Here is a 21,767-nt window from a genome sequence, read left to right on the forward strand (position 1 = left end):
GCGGAGCCTGGGACCGGCGGGGCCGCCCCCGGCTGCCCGCAGCGATGCGGCCGCAGCCGCCTCCGGGCTGAGCTGCCCGGGGGCAGTGCTCTCGGAGTCGCTCGGCGTTCCACTACCGGGGACTGGAGACCGCCGCCCGCAGTGCGCTGTCCCTGCTGCCCCCGGGCTGAGCCAGCCCCGTCCCAGCCCCGGCAGAGCTCGCTGATCCTGCGGGACAGGACTCCCGCTTGGAGGGTTTACTTGCCTTCTGCTCAAACATGCCAAGGATATTTTCCCCAGGAAGCCATTTGTTAGAAAAAAGACCCCGGGACGGTCGCCGAAAGCGAGCCCTGCTGCCCGCCTGCCGTGCGTCCCCCGGCTGCCCGGGGAGGCGGGGGGGACATGCCCGTCCGCCGCTCAGCGCTGACGGCACCCCGGCTCCGCGCACCGCCAGGCGTTTAGGATGCTGTGATGGAGCAAAAGTGAAAGGACGGGGCCAAAAATATTCAAATTTTCGGTCATAGATGTTTTAAATCCTTCTTCTCTTGTTTTGTTATTTTCACTATGTCATAGTCTTTCAAAAATTAAACAAAAATTGGAGGTCTCTTCAATGTGATGGTCACCCAAATGTGTGGAGGGGTTGCAGATTTGGGTGTGCCGAGCTTTAAGAAAATGTAGGAATGGAGCAGGAGCATATGGGAAGTCTGTCCTCTGAAGCAAGGCTTTGTCTGAGCCCTGTGGTTCTGCAGCCCTCCTGAGAGCTGTAAGTCTCACTGGAAGGCAATGACCTGTGAAATGAAGGAGGTAGGTACGTCAAACCTTGAGAGTAGTGAAGTACTGGAACTTAAACTTTGCAGTCTATTGGACCCAAAGACGTTGAAAAATATCATTGACTAAAACTCAGAGAGAATGCAGTGTTTGTTCTCCAACCCCATACTGCAGTCACTATTCCACACAACACGAGGGAGAAATGTGAAGTAATACGTTAGAGTTTAAGTTATTATCTCTGCTAGATGACAAGGAAAAGCCCAGATGAGACATGTGGGGAGACAGCTTAGCAGCTCACCATTCAAAACGGATCTGTGCAGTTTGAAATGTATGGATGCTTACCTCTGTTACAAGAATGTTGTAAGGATACAGCAGTACAACAGGAGGGATATGGCCTCTTCATGCTTAAAAGTACAGAGATGCCTTGATTTCAGTTCTCTGGGAAAGAGGATCGTGTTCACTTTTGAGTCAGAAGTGAAGCCTCACTTCTCAAAGGAAGTAATAATCAGTCATTGCAGGGCTCAGCAAGTTCCCTATATCTCCCAGCCTGTGATCCACCTGGTCCAAGCCAGACATTTTTCTTGGTGGCAGGTAGACCTTTAAAGGTTTGGATATTGAGTTCCAATAAAATTTTGAGCCTGAATTCTCCATGCAAATGTTTGAAAATTGGCTGTCTGTCCTTCTGCGATCCCATGACTAATGCAAAAGAAAGATGTCAGGTTGGAGGGTCTTTTTAATGTTAACTTATATGTGACATTGGAGTAAATCTACTTTTCTCTCTGAATGGGTAACCATGCTGGGGAGTGAAGCTGTGTGTGGGCCAGAAATGCATTCATATGAGCTCTTTGAAGCATCTGAATTATGCCACCTTGCCATGCATCATATTCAGCAAATTCAATAATTTAATCATACTGAAAACAGATTGGAGATGACTTCTGAATATCATGTCCTCCAGCTGCTTTTCAAAGCACAGCCAACTTTAATGTTATGTTACATTCTCCAGAAACTTGTCCAGTCAAGTTTTCAATATTTCCAAGGATAGATTTGCAAGGATGGAGATACCACAGCCTCTATGGGCACCACTTCCAATATTCAACTACCCATTCATTAAATTTTTTTTTCCCTGCCATCTGTTTGGGATTTCTGTTGTTGCAGTTTGTGTTTGTTGCCTCTTATCATCCTTCACCTTTGAGAACACCTCTGAGATTCTTTCCTCTCTGTACTGTCTTATTAAGTAGTTGAAGGCAGAACTAAGGTTTCTTCACCTTAGCCTTGCCTTCTAAAAGCTGAATGAATCTATTTATCTCAGCATCTTCTTGCAGAACCTTGGTGGCCCACTGCTGGACTCACTCCAGTAGGTCAGCTGGGGAGCCCCAAACTGGACACAATTCTCTCACAAGTGCCATTCAGAGGGGTGTGATCACTTAATACACCCCAATATGTGCAAAGGCACGTTGGTGACTGATACTCACTTTATTGCTTGCCAGGATCCTCAGGCTTTTTCCTGCAGATGCCTTCTTGACTGTCAGTTCTCTGCATGGGTTTTCCCCATCCCAGCTGCAGACTTTGCACATGCTCTTGGTGAACTCCAGCAGGTTCCTGTTAGCTCATTTCTCCAGGCTGCTGAGATCCCTCTGAGTTGGAGTCCTGCCCTCCAGCTATCAACTTATTCCACACAACCAGGAGGGAAGGAGACAAATATTTATAGTCAGAAAAACATTCTTTTGGGCTATCACAATGTCTCTGTAGGTATTATTTTTATATAGACCCATAGAATATCTCAAATTGGGAAGGACCCATAAGGATCATGGAGTCCAACCAACTCCCTGCTCCTTGCAGTACTACTTAAATCTAAAACAAGTGGATAAGAACATTGTTCAGATGTTCCTTGACCTCTGGCTTGATGCCATGGCCAGTTCCCTGGAGAGACTGTGGCAGTGACCAAACACAGTGAGAACTTTTCCTAATGTCCAGTCTGACCTTACCTTGATGCAGCTTCATTCCATTTCCTTGTGTCTTATTTTTACCTTTGTAGCTACTTTTTTAGAGAACTATAAGAAAATTCACTTTAAATAAAGAAAAAGTTTGCAAAATGAAATATCCACTTGGCTGCAAAGATTCTGGTTCTAGCTTGTGAGTACTTGAGAAGAAAGTATGACATGGAGTAGTTGGAAGTGTATCCAATGAAAGTGCATTGACTGTATGTGTTTAAAATTTTTCTAATAACTATTTCTGGTGCAAGCTCTTTTTTGTTTCTTTTGCATAATATGGCAATGCTTGGGGCTCTGCCGCACAGGAATTTGGAATTTATTTCAACAGTGTAACTCTCACTAGCTTGTACCTTGTTTATACCTTGTGTTGTTTGCTTACTTGAAGGTTTTTTCTGTGCTTTTCATGCTCTGAATAAAGGCAATGAAATCTCCCAAAGCTTTCGGTGAGAGAAGAAGCAGGTCTGATGTCAGTCGAATGCTCCATTTCTGCAGGTTTGATCTTCTGGGTCATGTTATCACAGATGTAGTCAATGTCCACAGGTGTGAACTGAGCTGCGGAACAAATTCAGAGAGTCTGACATTATGGGATGAAGCTGTATATGAAGGGGGAAAAAAAGCTTTGACAGAAGAATTGCTTGCACTTTTCTGTTAATTCCCCATACAAAAACCACTGAAAGCCTTATTTTTGCGTATGATTCTACTCAGGAAGGTCACCTCGTCATGTGGTGATCAATGAAGTTATTCTTACCTTTTCAAAAGGACTGTACAACCTTTAATTAGCATGAGGAAGCTCTTTATCTCTAGAGAAAGGCCCTTCAGAAGCACAGTGCCTGCAGCATCATAGTGATGTGGAGGACAAAATGCCTCTTATTAAGACATCAATCCTACTTCCCGCAATACCCGATCTCCGTCTGCCTGCAGCAACCCCCAGCATTTCTAGGCTTATCAGAGCTGATGAGATGGAAGCTGTTGGTGTTCTTGCTAGTTTGCATGCAGAAGTACCAATTAAGCTTAAAAATAAATAAATGTTAGCAATACTTGAAGTGGTATATTTCCTCTGCTATACCTGGTATCTACTGCACCATCCTCTGGTCAATATTAATTTCATACATGGATTTCCTTTTGAGAGACTTCTGCAACTGAAGCTCAGAGAGAGTATCTCCATCAGAACGTGATTAGTGTGATGGTCACAAGGCTGTGGTCCAATCCAATCCCCCGCAGAACATGAGCTGGGTAGTCCAAATGAAGGCTGCTATCCAAACAGTCAAAATACGCAAAATATTATCAGTGCCAAGCCTTCACATATGAAATGTAGGGTAAAATGTTATTTTTCTACTGCCATCCTAACCCCAAAGTGCCCAAAACCCAAAAGCATTTTTGCTTTGTCAGGCTACAGGGACTATAACTGGATTTAGCTTTCATGGTCTGGCTCTTCATCTGCATGTTGTCCTCTAAGTATTGTGTGCATCAGAGATGTGCTGAAGCACTGTGTGGCTTGGGGACATGGAAAGGGCAAGAAAATATACAAATTTCTTTTAGGCTAGTGTGAAACTAGTTGTACACATGGGTTTCCTGCTAATATGCAACATGGACACATCAGGAGACATCTGGGATGGCAGGCAGGAACAGGAGCTGTAAGATGTCTGCCCCACTCCTGTCTCTACACATGTGGAGAATTACCTTTGTTCTTGGTCATGCTGAGTGGCTAAATCCCTATGCTTTTAGGGATTCAAAAACCGGAAATTCTCTCATCAGCAGGACTTAACTGAGAAGGTATTTTCCTAGCACAACTGTTGTACTGAATCAGGATGGCTTGAACAAAGCAGGGGCTGGGGCCCTGGGTTCCCATTTCCCTACAGAACCTCCCCCTCCTGCTTTTGCAGACTCATGCTTTCTGCACCTTCCCAGAAATATTTTGAAGGTGATATGAAGACAAGGCCTGTTGCAGCCCTGTCTTTTCTCAAAAATATGTTGTCCAGCTGAGTGGGAAAAGTATTCATGCCAGAAAAGTGGGTACTTCTCACAGTGGAGGACTAATAAGTGCAACATTATGAGCTGCATGAAAGCAGCCTTCATTTACATACCTAGGCATAAAAAAGCTCTGAGGAGGGATCTTAATTGACTAGCAATCACAGCAGAAGATATCACAAAATCATAACACTTCTTGCAATCTATATAAATATAAATATTTCAACATAAGCTGCCCATAAGCTGCCCATAAGCCTGCAAGTGTCACATTTCCAAAGGCTACAGAATTACTTTTTCTACAAGAATCTACCTGCAAATATCCTGAAAATAATTTTCTAATTTCACAGTAAGCATCATCATTATGATTTTGCTTCTACAGTCTCTTCTTACTTTCCATTATCTGTTCCTTTTGAATGCCTGTAGCTAAATCTGCTAATAATGGGATGGAATAGGGATTAGTTTGTTTATGTGCTTCTGTTGGCAGCTTTTCATAGGGGAGGTGGAGCGAGATGATTATATCCTCTCTGGGGCTCTTTTGCTCTGGCTCTTGTGAAAGAACATCTTGCCCTGATGATGTTGTGAGCTGCTTCAAAATGTCAGCAGCAGCAACACTTTTGCTGTCAGTCTCAGCAAAAAAAGCTGAAAGTAATCAAATAGATTTCAATGCAGAGACAACAGGAAAATAAGCAGGTAAAAGGACTTGTAGGTGTTTGTAGGAGTGGGGGACAGTACTAAAAGCTTGCCTGAGTACAGGCACGTGTGCTTCACCTACCTCAGCATTTCAGATCGAGTGGGAGCATGTTTCAGAATACAAGATAGTCTTGACTGGTGCCTGGGTTAAACATGGGTTAAACATGGGTTAAACATGGGTTAAACATGCAGGGAAGTGATTTGTGCCTACCACACGGAGGGGAATTTTTGAGTGACCTGCCAGCTGCCTTCACTGCAGACACTCCTTCCATGAGGATGTCTCAAGATTAAGCAGGATGGGCAGATGAGGGGCTTCTTGTCTGCTGGTAGTGGCTTAGGAGCAGATGGTGAACAGGAACAAAGATTCTCTCTCTACATTTGAGCTGTGGCTTCTCCTGCACAAGCTTTTCTGCAGTTCAGGCCAGCCAGGCACTGGCTTTCAAATGCATATCAGCCATGGTCTTGTTGACAGCATGGTCAAGCCTCAAGCATCATGCTTAGAGTTAAGCAGTGCTTTTTAAAATATTTTTTTTATTAATTAAATAAACAATTATGGCAGAACGTGAAGGTTTGAATATCAGCTTGGATATATGAGATCCAAGGTGCCTTATGTGGTACTCATTCTCAGACAGTTTTGCAAGGAAGGAAGTAGGATATTTGAGCAAGTTGTCAAAACTCCAGGGTCTTAGACTTCAGGCTGAGTTTTCCAGATGTGTTATGTTTTCATAAATCACACTTGCAGCTATAGTGAATGATGGCAGAGAAAGTTAAATAAATTATATTATTTTTGCATTTAGCTCTTAGATTTCTGCACATCTTCTGTAAACAGGAATATGAAAACTGTTTTTCTCATTCCTTATTTGTGTTCTTTCCAGCACTGGTCTGTGTCTGTGGCCCTGTACAGTCAGTCTGATTATCTGCTTTCCCAAATACATGACAGTCTGATATTAATATACTGGCATTCAGACTGGTACAACTAATATATATGGAACCTTGTCAATAGACAACAACAGCAACAACAACAACAACAATGGCAGCGAGGATTTAGAATGTGTTGGCACTTCCAAAAGTTTGATGAAGAGGTAAAAGTGAGTATATAAATATTTATTGAATTTTGTTAGAGTAAAAAAAAAAAAAAAAGGTCTTCTGGTTTAGTTGTGAAACAAGATGCTAGAAATTTTATCCATTCTTCTACAGCATCCTTCAAGGGTCTCTTGCATCTGCTTCTTTTTCTGCAAAACCCTGTGTCAGTACTGTGGGACATAAAGCATTTAAGCCTAGATAAGCACATGGCTCTCTTTCTCATCTGCTTTTGTTTTATAACAAAAGACCATTTGAGTGGTCTCTTTTATTAATGCAGTAGTAGTAATAGCAGTAGTACTAGTAGTAATAATAATAATAATGGAATAATTCTCTTCATGCTTCTTCCTAAAGGCCCAAAAATATAACTGCTATATCTGCTTCATTTCTCCCAATTTGAACTGATTTAGTGACAAAGCCCAGGGCTTAATTCAGCACTACAGTGCTGCCAGTCAAGGGACAGACATGTGAGAGCATTAGCAATGTGCCAGTAATGGCCATCCTGAGTGGAGGATGGAGCTTCACTGGTTGAGAACTGGACCCATTTCAGTTGTGCTGTAATGCAGCACTCAGGCTAACGTGAAGGATCTTCCAAGTTCAAAAAAAACAGGCTTCTTCAAATGCTCTCAAAAAGAAAAAAAATCACAAGCACTGAGCACTGAAAAGGTTGCATTGGGGGAAGTCTGTTCAGTTCTGGAATGAGATGATGGGGAAAAAGTTCAAACAGGACTGTCTGAACATCTCTGCTTCCGCAGCCAAGGCAGCCACGGGAAATGTCCTAAGCAAACACAATGCCACAACAATAGGCAATCTGCATGACCTTCTGCTTACTCCAGCTGACATATCTGAAAATCAAATTAACCTCTGGCTTTTATGGGTCATGGTCATTCAACTATTGTGTGTAATAACCTAAGAAACCCAATAGAAAAGATGCTTTTTAACAGATTTAAAGCAATAAAGCAAGAATCATGATCTTCCACAAAATAACTGACAGAATAAACATGCTGACCTTCTGTAAAAATAATTATTTGTGATTTCACATTTGTACTCACAGTGTTTTGTTTTTTAATTTTAAGTATTTTTAAAAAATCTTTATTTCTGTGGAGCTGGAGCCTCTTTTGAGAGTGATACATGCACCTCAAATACATTCAAGCAATGAGAATAAATAATTAGCATGCCATAACCTAATGCTGGTTGCTGCCAGTTGTTTTTCAGCTTAGACACTGAAAACAGTTCTCACTGTGCTGCAGGGCACTTCCTTTAGTCCTGTGTTTTCACACTCCTTTACCCTCCACTTGAGTTCTTTCCTAAAGCCTTGCCTGAAGCAGGGAGGTGCCAAGGGCTCGCTGCCCATGGCTGGCACAATGCCTCAGACTCTGAGGATGCGGTGCAGTCGTGGTGCCCCATGGCTAGTCCAAAATCTGTCACTAGCCTCAGGAAAACTGACTCTGGTCTCCCTGAAGACAGGAGTAAAGTAATTCTGCTGTGGCTTGATGCCGTCTTATGCCCAGCACAGTGTGGGACAGCAGTGAATGTGATGGGGGAGTTTCGGGGGCTGCACAGCCTGGGTTTAGAAGCTCCAGCCCTCACAAATCCATCCTGACTGAAAAAATAGGAACCACAGTTGCATGTATGCTCTTGTCCTTAGTCCTTTGTGCCTGTGCTTTACTATCACCAACCAAAAATGTATTACCTCAATGGATTTCGTTATATCTCCATTTGGAATTTTACAAAAGGACTTAACTGAACTACAGGAATTTACAGTTCAAAAAAAAGACCCATGATTAAGAAAAATCTGCAAAAGTATAGTCTATATTTAGGAGTTATTTATTTAACAATAAAGGGTTTCTGTTGGTGAGGAGCACTGTGAGATACTTCCCTTGACAGTGCTCAAAATAACCCTGCTGGACAGACCTCTGTTTCAGCAGCAGTTAGGGGGAGATGAGGGCCTGAAAGTCAGGGTGAAAGTCATGATAGCAGGGAGAGAGAGTCTGCAGCTCAAGAACAGACCAAAGAAAAGTGTTGACACCACAAACGCAGCCGCGATGTTCCATTAAATCTGATGAAGCCTGAAATTCAAAGCAGGTTGGAAAGGCTTGTATAAACTGCAGAGGAAGCATTTAAAAATGCTGGTAAGCAGGCATCTCTCTGACCCTGTTGGCAGCTACACTAATGTAGCAGGTTTTCAAGGGTGAAGTTCTTTGAGAGAAGTTTCTCAGGGAAGTTTCAGTCAAACCCAGCCATGCCCTGAGTATAAACAAACACGTTTAAGGAAAACAGTGGCAACACTGTTAAGGTTCCTGTGTTGTTCTCATATGCTCCTCACGAGGGATTTTGTGTCACAGGACTGTAGCTCACACATACAGTTATTGTTTTATTTGATGTCCTAAAGCCATCCAGAGAAAGTCCACATCCAGGTATTTTTTTTAACAAGGGACTGAAGCTGGTGTTTGGCACTGCAGCATGCTGAGCTTGCTGTCCCTCCATGTGAGTGCTCTGTGGGCTCACCCAGGCAGAGCAGTGACCACGCCCCAGTATTTCCATGCGATACCTCTGCCTGGAAGGGCTTCTCCCAAGGCAGGGTCTCTTCTCTGAGCACAAACTTGCAAATTACCAGAAATCCTCCCAAGAATGGAAACAAGAAACAAGTCTCTGCCTCTCCTGGGAAAGAAATTAGATGCTTAAGACATGGAGAGAAGTGGTTTGTGGGGGTTAGCAGCTACCACATAGGGGAAAATGGCTGAGATTTTAAGATGGAGCAGCAGAATGTTGAAGTGGAAAAGGCATCCAGCAATTATAAAAATATTTATTCAGTAATAGAGATTATTATAATTTTAGACTATTATCATAATATCATCATGCCTTTATTTGTTTCATAATAAGGTTTCAGCAAAGACCGCAGTTCTTGGGAACTATTGATTTCATGAATAAAGGGTGATTTGCTAGGTTTTAGTAAATATTAATGATTTAAACAACATTGCCTGTAATTTTAGAGTTATGAAGATCTTGATGTAGAAAATTCATAGCCATTTAAACTCCCTTGATGCTGTTATTCTGCAAAACACAGCCATAAGAAACTACACGGTGATTTTTAGAAAGTTCTTCCATTTGGCTTCAGCCAGATTTTAGCTTCAACAAAATTGTGTGCTTAGCAGCTCTTGAAAAGCAGTGCATTTCCATCAGGTACCCATAGCTGTATTTTGGATCTGGAGTTAAGCACTTATTATATCTTGAACACTGACTCAGAAAAACAAACTTGCTGTATCATAACAGTTTTATTGCAAGAATTCACACGCCTAAATTAATTTTTATATGATAACTTGCCAGAATTGTTCACCCATGCAAAATTAGTGATGTGCCAACATTGGCAGATAAGCACATAACCATATTGTACCAACATTTGCAAGATTAGCACATAACCATATTTTCTGTCCTTTTTTTTGGCAATAGTCATTATACAAAAGATAGTAGTAAATGGGAGGTGCTATGCATGTGGTTTTAGTTTTGATAGCTTGCGTAACAGTCATGGTGAAATGAAATAGTGCAGGTGTTAGCACAATAGAGTTTCTAGAAAAAAAATCCAGTGTTAGTTTTGATAATCTCCTTATAACCTACACTGAAGCCCATTGCTTCTCCCTAGGTAAAGTGAAGTGCTCTTGGCCAGGGCTACTTCAATGAAGTCACAAAATCACAGAATGGGCAAAGTTGGAAGGGACCCATGTGGTCCCATCTTCCTGCTCAGGCAAGATCATCCTAGAGCACATTGCACAGGACTGCACTTAGACAATTCTTGAGTATCTCCAGTGAGGAAGGCTCCACAACATCTTTGGCCAATCTGTTCCAGTGTATGGTCACTCACACAGTAAAGAAGCTCTTCCTGATATTCATGTGAAACTCTATGTACATCAGTTTCTGCCTACTGCCTCTTGTCCTATTGCTTGGCATCACCAAGAGGAGCCTGATTTCACCCTCTGACACCCTCCTCTCAGATACTGATAGACATTGACAAGATCCCCTCTCAGTCATCTCTTCTTGAGGCTGAACAGACCCAGTTCTCTTAGCCTGTCCTCATAAAAGAGATGGTCCTGTCCCCTAATCATCTTTGTAGCACTCCATTTGACCCACTCCAGGATCTCCATGTCTCTGTTGTAATAATGAGCCCAAAACAGGAAAGAATACTCCAGATGTGGCCTCACTAGGCCTGGCACCTGCTGTTCAGCCAGTTCTCAGTCCACCTCATTGTCCACTCATCCAGTCCACACTTCCTGAGTTTGCCTATAAGAATGTTTTGAGAGATGCTGTCAAAAGCCTTGCAGAAGTCAAGGTAGACAACACTCCCTGCTCTCCCCTCATCCATTCAGGAGTTGTTTCATTGTAGAAGGTCACCAGGCCGGTCAAACATGATTTACCTTGAGTGAATCCGTGCTCACTGCTCCTGATCACCTTCTTGTCATTCCTGTGGGTAGAGATGGCCTCCAAATTGAGGCAATCCATAAACTTTCCAGGGATTGAAGTTAGGCTGACTGGCCAGTAGTTCCCTGGGTCTTCATTCTTGTCCTTTTCAAAGACCAGAGTGACCTTTGCTTTCTGCCACACCACCCAGATGCAAAGCCAGCATGGGGACTCTGTGAAAGAGAACATGAGATCACAGTAGCTTGTGCTTCTCAGGCTTGTAGACAGTTATCTTTTGTAGAAACACAATACTCAATACATTTTTGTATGAGTCACATGTGTTCTTCCTCTTCAGCCTCTTCCCAAACAAGTTCTCAGTGTTTCTGCATATAACTTCTAGCCATTATTAGAGTAGTCACATATCTTGTATAATAAAAAGTGCATGTAAGCTCAGAATACTCTCAGTAAAATAGAGATTAATTATTTATTCCATAACAAAACCAACAACAACAACAACAACATCTATGCAGAAAACTGTTGCCTTTATAATAAAGAGAAACTTTATATGAGAATCTCCTCCAGGGTGGTGGATCTTTTGATTTTTTAAATATAAATCACTTCAGACTGTTTTTTTTCTTTTCCTTTTGCAGAAATAATTTATTTGTTTTTAAAGCTGGAAGGTAACATATTACCACATTTTAAATTGTGACAAGTTCTTTTGATTTCTTTCATAAATGCCATTAAAGCCAAAAGGGAATTCTGCACTTACATTCTGAAGCATCAACATGATCTTGTGATTCACACTAGAATTCCATCTGAATAGCAATATTTAATGTAGTATAAGGGAAAACAAAGCTACCCCAAGGTTTCTACTTATTCTGTGCAGAGAAAGAATTATCTCTCTAGGAAAGCTAAAAAGCTGTATCATGTACATGCATTTGTGTGCCTGCATACATAGTTAATAGAAAACATTTCATGTTTTTGTAGATGGTATATGACACCACAAGACACCTGAATTCAAGTGGAAGAGATGTCCAGTCTGGAATGGGATGGGATGACTGAGTCTGTCCTGGTGTGCAGGGGTGATCCCTGTAGGCACCTACCCTGCCTCTGCACGTCCACACTGCTCCCCAGGCTGCCTGCAGCCCCTGCTGCTCTGCACAGGGACAGGGCTGCACCCCTGGGCAGCCTCTTGTGGTCTGAGGTACACCACAGCACTCCAGGCACTGTTGTGGTGTACTCGTGGTCTGGGAGAGAGCTTGCTCTTCCATATGTCACTCTGACTGGACGTGGTTTACGTCCACCAGTGCAAATGAGTAGCTGTGTGTGCACGAGCATAAGCAGGTCAGATTCAGGAACAGTTTTCTGTTTTCCCCTGGTGTTGTGTCCAGCGAGGCAGTGTGACAGGGAAAATTACCACAAGTGTGCCTCTCACAAAAATCAGAGCTATTGCATTGTGTAAAAGATTGGTTCCACTCCCAGTTCCTTGCAGCCCCTATCCATCTTGTTCCTTTGGAATTCAAAGTTACAGACACACTTGCATCCCCCCGGAGTGGAAAGGAGACACTCAGCTGTAATTACAAAGAAGACTTTTGAGATCAAAAGGTGTCAAACATTTCTTGCAACTGTGTTTAGACTTCAAGCTAAGTCAGCCAACTGAATGCTAAACCATGTCCTGCTGAGATGCAAATAACTTGAAAGGTGAAGAGCAGAGGTCAGAGTACTGCCTGGAGAGTTCTGGCCCAAATACAGGAAGCCATATCTCTCCTTACTTATCCCTGGTGGGATGGGAATGAGAATCAGAGTAAGGTAAAATCCAATAGTTGAGATAAGAGCAGTTTAATAATTGAAGTAAAATAAAATACAATAACAATAATTCTAATAACAACAGCAATGAAAAATAATAAAAGCCAAGAGAAACAAATGATGCATAATCCAATTTCTCACTACCCACTGATGCTCAGCCTATCCCTTTAGAGTGAGCACCCTTCCCAGCTAATTCCTCTCAGCTGATACACTGATCTTGATGTTCTGTGGTATGGAATAGCCCTTTGGCCAGTCCAGATCCTCCATCCTGGCCATGCTCCCTCACAGCTTCATGTTGTTGGCAGAGGATGGAAAACTGAAAAGTTCTTGACTTAAGTAAGTGCTACTTACCAACAAAGTGTACTATCAACATTGTTCTCGTACTACATCCAAAACACAGCACTGTACCAGCTACTAGGAAAAAATTAACTCTATTCCAGGCAAAACCAAGACAGCAGGGCAAAGCAGCTGCTGTTTCCAGAAGCCTGAGCTGTAGATCCATTCCCTGCAGGGCTCGCTGAAGGCTCTCCCATGCGTGAGAATGCCAGCCCCCTCTGCCGAGATTTTCAAGAGCATTGTTGACTCCATATGTGTCTTTTGGCTCTCTGCTTTTTATTTGTGTTTTATCTGCTGGCATCCTTAAGGTGTTAAAAGTTGCATTTAACCTTGTCAAAGGAGGACTGCTTCTATTTTATATTGAAGCATTTTTGTACACAAATCATATTTTTCTTGCAACATTTCCTTATGGTTAAATATTTGTGTTGGAATTCCTAAATTATAGTACAAAAACAGTCAAATGAGCTGAGGAAGAGCAACTTCTGTTCCGGAAGGGAGCATAATGATATCCTCAATATCTTATTAGTGAAACTACATTATTTCCAAGGCATTTGAAAGAATAGCAGCTATATATTTTGTGATAGATAAAGCCTTTCTCTTTTTTTTCCCCCCAAATTTTATGAGCATATAATGATTTCCTCAAATCTCTTTAGTGAAATATCTTGGATTGTTTTATTTTGCAAATTGGCTTCTCCTAGATGTTGACTGATAAGAGTTCTCAGGTTGACACTTTATTTCCTCACACATGTAGCTGATCTTGCTGGGGCAAGTCACAGTCCTTTCTTGGATAAGCATGTATTTAACCTGCTGGGGTTTATTTAAAACTTAATTTTCCTTGAATGTGCCAATGTGTGGCTTTAAGATTCACTTTCTTTTGGATATGATTAGGCATTTTCCCTGGAAAAGAGTTTTAGCCATTAGTCCTACAAAATGACAAAACTTCACAAAAAATATTAAATTTACAGACTTCTTGCACTACAGAAGGAAATTAGGTTGGCTTGGCTTTTCTTGATCTGACCTAGAACCTCAGTGCTTCAAATCCTCAGAAAATATTTCCTCATTACCTTGCCCCAGGGCATTCCTTCTCCAGAATTCTGTAACAAATCCTGATTGTTATATGACTGCATACCCAGCAAACATTTCTGCAATTCTCAACCAAAATTTTTTGTGTTTTATTCCCATAAAAATTGGTCCCTATCTGATTTAGTACAAATATGAAAATATCAGAAATATGCCTAAATAACGTGATAACAAAGAAAACTACAAATATCTTTGAAGAAAACTCTTTTTTATCCCTCTGAAATAAATAACCAAATCTCCCTTTTGAGTAGAGATACTGAATGCATCCCTATTCCCTATTTTGCAATATATATTCCAAGAGGGAAAATACATGACAGATAGTTAAAATACATGGAAGGCAAATATTATTGTGTGGTTGCAATACAGTACACTGAGGTCCTTACTTTAGCTGGAACTTGATAATAGAGATAAAATAAATGATAAAGAACACTACCTTTTTCTTTAATATCTCCAAGAGAATATACTTTATATTGAGACAGAGATAGCAATAGAGCTGCATTATTTTGTTTCTGCAGAAAAAACTCTATGTAAACAGCAGCCATTAATAAACCAGATAATTTTCTCCAATACTGACAAAGATATTATGAGACCAAGATTGTTCAGCTGATGAACCTGCTTCTGTAATGTGTTTTGGAAAACAGCATTATAACAGCACAAAGAGTGTGCCTCTGTGAAATATACTAATTATTTCTTCTGAAGCAAAAATATAAAGTAAAAAACAGCTTATGAGAATAGTGTGGATCTTGTGTTATACAGGAATTAAAGGTGATGGTAATGTTAAAAACATTTTGTTACATTAAAATGAAAACTGAATTTTATGGGAGGAATGGGACTGAATTTTGTACTGAAAACAGCATGCATTTATCTATTTATTTAAACTGTGCTCTTTGGGTGCCTTTATTAGGTAAGTCTAAACCTTATATATTATGTCATTTTCAGCTGCTTTAAGAAACTTCAGTGATACTGTCGTACTTTCTATCTGATCTGTAACTTACACTGAATTTTAATATCAAAACTAATTTCAAAAATTTGTGATGCAATTGAAAAAATTCTAGGAATAGGTGAGAGATATCTTGGTGCCCAATATTTTTTCCACCATAAAGTATTTGAAGCAAGTCTGTAGTTCAGAGGCTGGATATGAAATTTGGCAAGGGACTTGGTCCTAGATTCACTGAGCTTCTGTTATTTTTTCTGGGGAAAGCTTCCTGTATTAGAAACCCAAGAAAGTCTCAAGCTTTACTGGTTTTTCTGCACTTCTTTCAACACAACAGGTGAGAATAACAGGAGAGTTATGCTGAGAGACTGGAGCTGTCTGCAGACATCCAGCAGGAAAGAGCAAGGCTGAGGGCTCTTGTTCCGCATACGAATGGCTGGCATTCCCAGGGCTGCCTGTTTTGCTTCATGCATTTAAGCATGTACTTTGGAGCTATGCTGTGTACTGCTCTATCCCAGTCCCACTCCAAGCCAAACTGGCTCTTTGGCTGTTATGGTGATGGAGACCATGCACTTGGTTTTATATTAGATGACAGATCATCTTTCACTCCATATGCAAGTAAAGTGCACTTGCTGCCACAAGGATAAGAGCACGTTAAAAAAAACAATTAGATAAGCTTTTTGGTTAATAAACACTTGAAATTGTGTAGTTAAAGGCTTAATTCAAATTTATTGTAGTTCTGATTGCTGTGTAGTGTGTGCATGCTATCATGATCCATGACTACAACTAAACTGCTAGAAACACTGAGCCTGAGAATTAGAACAATGAACCAGCTAATGGGTGTCTGGATCACACTACACAGCACATCATGCCATGCTCACAATTTTTATCACCCTAGTGCCACTAAAATAATGATAATTGTAGGATCAAAATGGTGAAGTCATTGACGAAGACATGCAGATTCTTTCAAACATCTCCTATGTCACAACAAATGGCTGACTTTTGGAGTGTGCTATTTAACTAGATTGTCTCTATTCCCAGGTTTTAGTGAATTTCTAAACAGTTCTGCAAAGTTTTGGATTGAACTCCCCCAAAAATCATGAATCTAAGATGCAAGTCCTGCAGGTAAAGTATATGAAAAGATCAAAATTAGGATAACTGGACTTTCTCTGCTATCTCAGTTATTAGTTTTTCTCAGTTGTGTCTCCAAACAGTATCTTGGCTGAAAGTCCAAGTTCCAAAGATGCCTATTTAGGATGGCTGAAGAATATTCCCTGGAGGTTTGTAAAGCTTCATGAAATTTGTTGTGTTTTCTCACTGGCCATCTGTTAGGAGCTCATAAGATTGTTCATGCTAGCGACCAGTAGGTCAGCTGCAGAGTAGGATTTCTCAGCCTGCCCCTTCAGAGGAGGAAGCATTCACTACACAGAATTAAGAAGCAGAAGTTCCTCTCAGATAATATCCAGATGTTTATTGCAGGCAAGAAAACACAGACCACATGCTGGTGGCTCTTCCAGCTATCACTCTAGACCTTGCCCAAGTGTTGTATGAAATGTTTGCATGGGAAGCAGTGGTCACAACTTCTCCCAGCTCACTGCACATGGACTTTCAGGAGACGTGACCCAGGTGCTTCCATCCACTGCAAAGCAGCACAGACAGAGCTCTGAGCTGCCATGGTGGCTGTGGTTTCCTCACACACACATCACTCTGAAGCCTGCAATTGTGCTTCCTGTCCAGGATGCCAGATGTGGTCTGGATCTCTGGATGAGGACAGGACAATGACCTGAGGACTTGCAGCCTGCCTTGCATGAATGAGAAGGGACAAGGTCCTGGTTGGTGGAAGCATATGTAAAGGAGGAGGAATGAAAACAATAAAGAGTTTAGGTGGGGGCATTGAGGTGCCAAAAATTGGGAAGAGTGGGTGAAGTAGATAGAATTGTGGGACTGAGTCCTGACAAGACCAAATCAAATGCTGTGTAAGTAGTCAGGGAACTGACACTGACAAAATTAATGTGGGAAGCTTTTGTAGGCACTTGCAGTAGAAGGGTGCCTTGCAGGATGATGAGCATGCTTGGGAGATGTGTTGCAGAAAACTCAGGCTACTTAACCGTCCTGATGTATTTGAAAAAAAAATACATGCATATGGCAGCATAAGGAAGTTGGAAATTTTGTTTGTTCCTTTTAAATTAGGCGATAACCAAGGTCAAATTTCTCTGGCAATAGCAAGATCATCATGAACAAAGTAAGAGAAAAAGGGAAAGAACCTGTTTTCCCACTGGCTCAGAGAACACTTCAGATGTGACTGGCTCTGAAGGAACAGTGTGACACTTTTAAGAAAATACCTGAGCTCTGGAAATAGGGATGCCTATTCCCAAACCAGGATGATCTGCTCTAGCATTGTGGGCTTGACAAGCAAACAGCAATCCAGCAGGGCTTCCTAGTCTCCTCAGGCCTTGAAGACAGAATGTGACCTTCATACAATGACCCCAGTACAGTTTCTTTTTTGTAGGAAGGAAAGCTAAGAGAACAGACTGTCTGTTTATTCCTATAGTCTCTGACTATATCCTGAATTACTGATCCTGAATTACTGATCTTTTGTTGCTATCTTAACACAAATAATGAGAATCATTTCAGGTGATGATACTTCCAGTTAGCCTGGAGTTCTGCTGGAACTAGATACTTATATCCAAGCAGTATTAGAAATGTGTCTGTTACATTTGGAATAAACCTAAATATTGCTGTACCTCATTCTGTCAATGCCTTAAGGCCCCAAAGCTGCTGGAGGCACGATGCTAAATGCCTCTCCTGGAGCCTGCACGTACTGGGGAGCCATGGATGGAGATGAGGCTCCCTGTGGCAATATGGAAAAAAGTATATGTGCCTTGGCATTCTCAATGACATCTGTTGGACAATTCTGTTGGATTGGTTCCCAGCATTTATTTGCAATAGTCACATTAATTTACATTATAATCCTAATTAATGAAGTTCTGGTGTTTATGAGATGGGGGATCTTGAAAGGATAGGATGTACTTTCTGTTCTATTTCTGCCATTTTTCATTCCAGTGAAACTCTACTCATGACTCACTGCTCATTACCATCTCCTGGCAATGTATGAAGAGAGAAATGTACAGCAGAACAAAATGTTTCTTACCCTGGTTATTTGCTTCTTTTCAACAGGCCTATATCGCCTTTATCATAAACTGGTAAATGGCTCCCTTATAAATTCAAATCTGCAAAAATATTTTTGTCAGGAAACACTTGAATATATGTCTACTTCAGGTTATTTGTATTTTAAATAAAGGTTATTTGTGTTTATCCTCTCTGTGCTAAATTATTGGGGTAAGTGAAGAATGGTACCCCTTTCAGTGAGATGTGCAGACACGAAGCATTTAGGCTTGGAGCCTCCAGCAACCACACTGGACTGTCTCTGGGCCATGGAGACACCAACTATCTGCTGATGACAGATGCTGAGGGAAGCAACTAACAAGAATGCTATGAGGCAAAGATGAATCCTTTATAGAGACAGCCACAGAATCACATATTGGCTTGGGTTGGAAGGGACATCCTTCATCTAGTTTCACCCTGCTGCCATGGGCAGAGACACCTTCCACTAGACCAGGTTGTTCAAAGCCCCATCCAGCCCTATCCAAAGAGTTCCAGGAATGGGACAACCACAGCTTCTCTGGGCAACCTGTGCCAGTGTCTCACCATCCTCACAGTCAAGAGTTTCTCCCTTGTATCTAATCTAAACCTACTCTTATGCAGTTTGAAGCTTCTGCCCCTTGTCCCATCACTACAGGCCCTTGTAATAAGTCCCTCTCCAGCTGTCTTGCAGGGCCCCTTTAGGTACTGGAAGGCCACTGTAATGTCTGCCTGCAGCCTTCTCTTCTCCAGGCTGAAAACACCAACTCCCTCAACCTTCATTCAGATAATTAGTAAGGTGATTCTTAACTTCAGGTAATAGTAAGTTAATTAATTTATTAACCAGTACCCATGTTAAAGCCCCACCGGGTTTGTGGTACTTTCTTCAGTGCCCAGGCTGGTGCTGGAGCTTTTTGAATCTCCGACTTGGTAACTTCTAAAGTACACTTTTATATCTCCCTGCTTTCTTATATGACTGCTACTTCCAGATGAAGGACAGCTACATTGGCTTTGTCCCCTCTTGCTGTACAGAGTGATCCAGTAACTTGTTGAGCTGCACACTGGGACAACACCAGGCCTGTATTGTGGCATCCTGCATTGATGTGCACCACCCCTTTGTGCCCAGTGGTTGCTTTTGAAAGAAGTCTGGTTGCGCAAGCATGGAGACAGCCATGATATGTGGCAGTGAATCCTCTGGTCCACATAGTGCAGACATGGCTGTTAGGAATGAAGATCACCAAGATGTGACTTAAGTTTCCATTCACCTGGGGGCATAACTGTTGCATGCTCTCTTGCCTTGGAAGAATCAACCATTTATCTTACAACCATGCAAAATTTTATAAAATTATTAACTACTGATATTTGATAGGAAAAAAGCCAGGGATCTTTCTTGGGTTTTCTTGATTTAATGCTTTTCTGGTGAAATTACTTTAGGTGGAATTTTATTAGTCAAGAGTAAAGTCCGCTACAAAAATTAGTTTTTTATGTTTTAGGAATGAAAAGTAGATGTCAATTTACTTTATTTAAAGATTTGGGAGCAGAACCAGAGTCCTAAGGACTTCTTCTAACTCTGGTTTGTGAGCTAGTCAAACAGCATAGAGCATTGATGATGTCTCAGCAAAACAGGCACAATGCAGGAATGGTGATCTGAGCATGGGCCAGGACATTTCCTAGGGGAGAAAGACTGTCAAGCCTAAGGATAAACCTCACATGGAAGGTGAACCAGATTAGGAGGAGCACCTTTGGGAGATTGGTTTGCTACCACTGAAGAGATGTAAGGAATGGGGGCAGCAGCCACCTCTACACCCCTCTACCCCATCTGGCCCTCTCTAAGCAGTAGAAGCCAAATGAGCTTTACAGAGATGTAGCTTCACAAGACAATGAAGATAGGACAAGGCTCTTTGGCCAGCCCTAACACCCTGATCCCCTCTGCAAATACCTGTTTTTCTGATGCATAAAGCCAGTGCAGGGAGGAGAGCTAGGTGCATCTGGAAACTGGAATCTGAGTTGTAGAAATGATGTAGAAATCTGAAAAATAGAAACACACTGAAATTATCCCAGGGCATATTCAGTTACTCATTAACAGATTGCACAAATTTCATATCTGACAGTAGGACAAAGCATTGTAAAAATACCCTTAAGAATGTGAATCTCTGCTTTGATACTTAAAAGGCAACATCTGATGAGTGTCTGTGTTTTATTAACAAAAGACGAGAAGAATGAAAGCTTCTCAGATATAACCTTTATTTCACCAGGTATTTTTTGTAGTATATTGTGGAAGAAAACGCCACATTTCATTCAAGTCTATCATTCATACACAAGAAAGGATTTGGCAGCAGTTTATAAACCTGCAATTTTTATGGCAATTTTAAACTTTGCCTGGTTTTCAGTCTCTGCAGGTTCTTGAAAAAAAAAAAAGCCTTTGATGACCTCTGAATCAACTAGTGTTCACTGGTCTGTGTGGGGATGTGAGCTGTTGTACACCAGCTGTGGGGCTGCCTTTGGTATAAGAAGCTCAGTTGTTGTGTCAGCAATTTTCACACTGTTTAATTTTCATAGACTTGGTTACACAACACAATTCTCAGACCTTCCAGCTGTGCCTAATGAAAATTCATACTGACACTCATTCAGGTCTCAGCATCCCTCTTGCTCTGATGTTACCTTATTATTTTTTTATTATTCTGCTTAGAAAGAACTGCAGCATTCCCAGTATAGGAAATGTGATATATGTTGAAGATAATCTCCTGTCACTGCAAGGTTTCTCCCCTGTTAGCTCTCTCTCTGTGCTTCATTTCACCTGTTTGTCACCCATTAGAAAGGCTAGTGAAACATTTGGTTCTTGAAGGGTTGACTGCTTCATTTTATGTAATGTAACTGCATCAGCAGAGCAGTAATTTATGATGAATAACTTGTTTGGCAATCTTAGGCTTTTTTCATTGATTGTCTTTGAACAGATTGTAATTTTCTTGAATTTATTAATTATTCAAAATGTTAATGATTCTGGGAGAACAATTATGAGCTATTTCATGTGAGCATTTGGTATGCAGTACTCCACTTCTACAGCCATTACTCTCTTGTGTAGGTAGATGAAAGCACTTCATATTTTCTTTATTTTGTTGTCAGAAGATGGTAAAAATCATGCATGAAATTTTGCTCAGAGTATAAGAGACAAGGGAGAGACAAAAAAATTAGAACATTTTCTCTTAAAGTCCTGTCTAGATAAAAGAGTCTTTCTAAGACTTATGATCATTGACAGATTCCTTTTATTTACTTACCAAATTTTAATCTGTTATAGTAACTTGCACAAAAGGTAATAGGGTATGTACTCATAGTCTTAGTCCTACATCTTAGGTTGTGATTGCCTTGTGCTTTAGTGAAAGATCTATTTCTCTGTATAAAATATTCTGAAAATACAGTTATCATCAGCTTGAAAATTTCTCTCAAGGTTTTTGTGAAGGTGAAAGTGACTGTAGGCAGTTTTGAGTCCAGAAGAATGATGTCAGAAGTTTGTGAGGTTTGATGGTCTCCTAACACTTGCTTTCTATTTCGACTGAAGCATGTAAGTTTCAATTCACCTTAAATTAGCATTTTGGGGGAAAAAA

This window comes from Passer montanus, unplaced genomic scaffold, assembly GCF_014805655.1.
Source record: "Passer montanus isolate IOZ18808 unplaced genomic scaffold, ASM1480565v1 scaffold6, whole genome shotgun sequence".
Classification (NCBI taxonomy): Eukaryota; Metazoa; Chordata; class Aves; order Passeriformes; family Passeridae; genus Passer; species Passer montanus.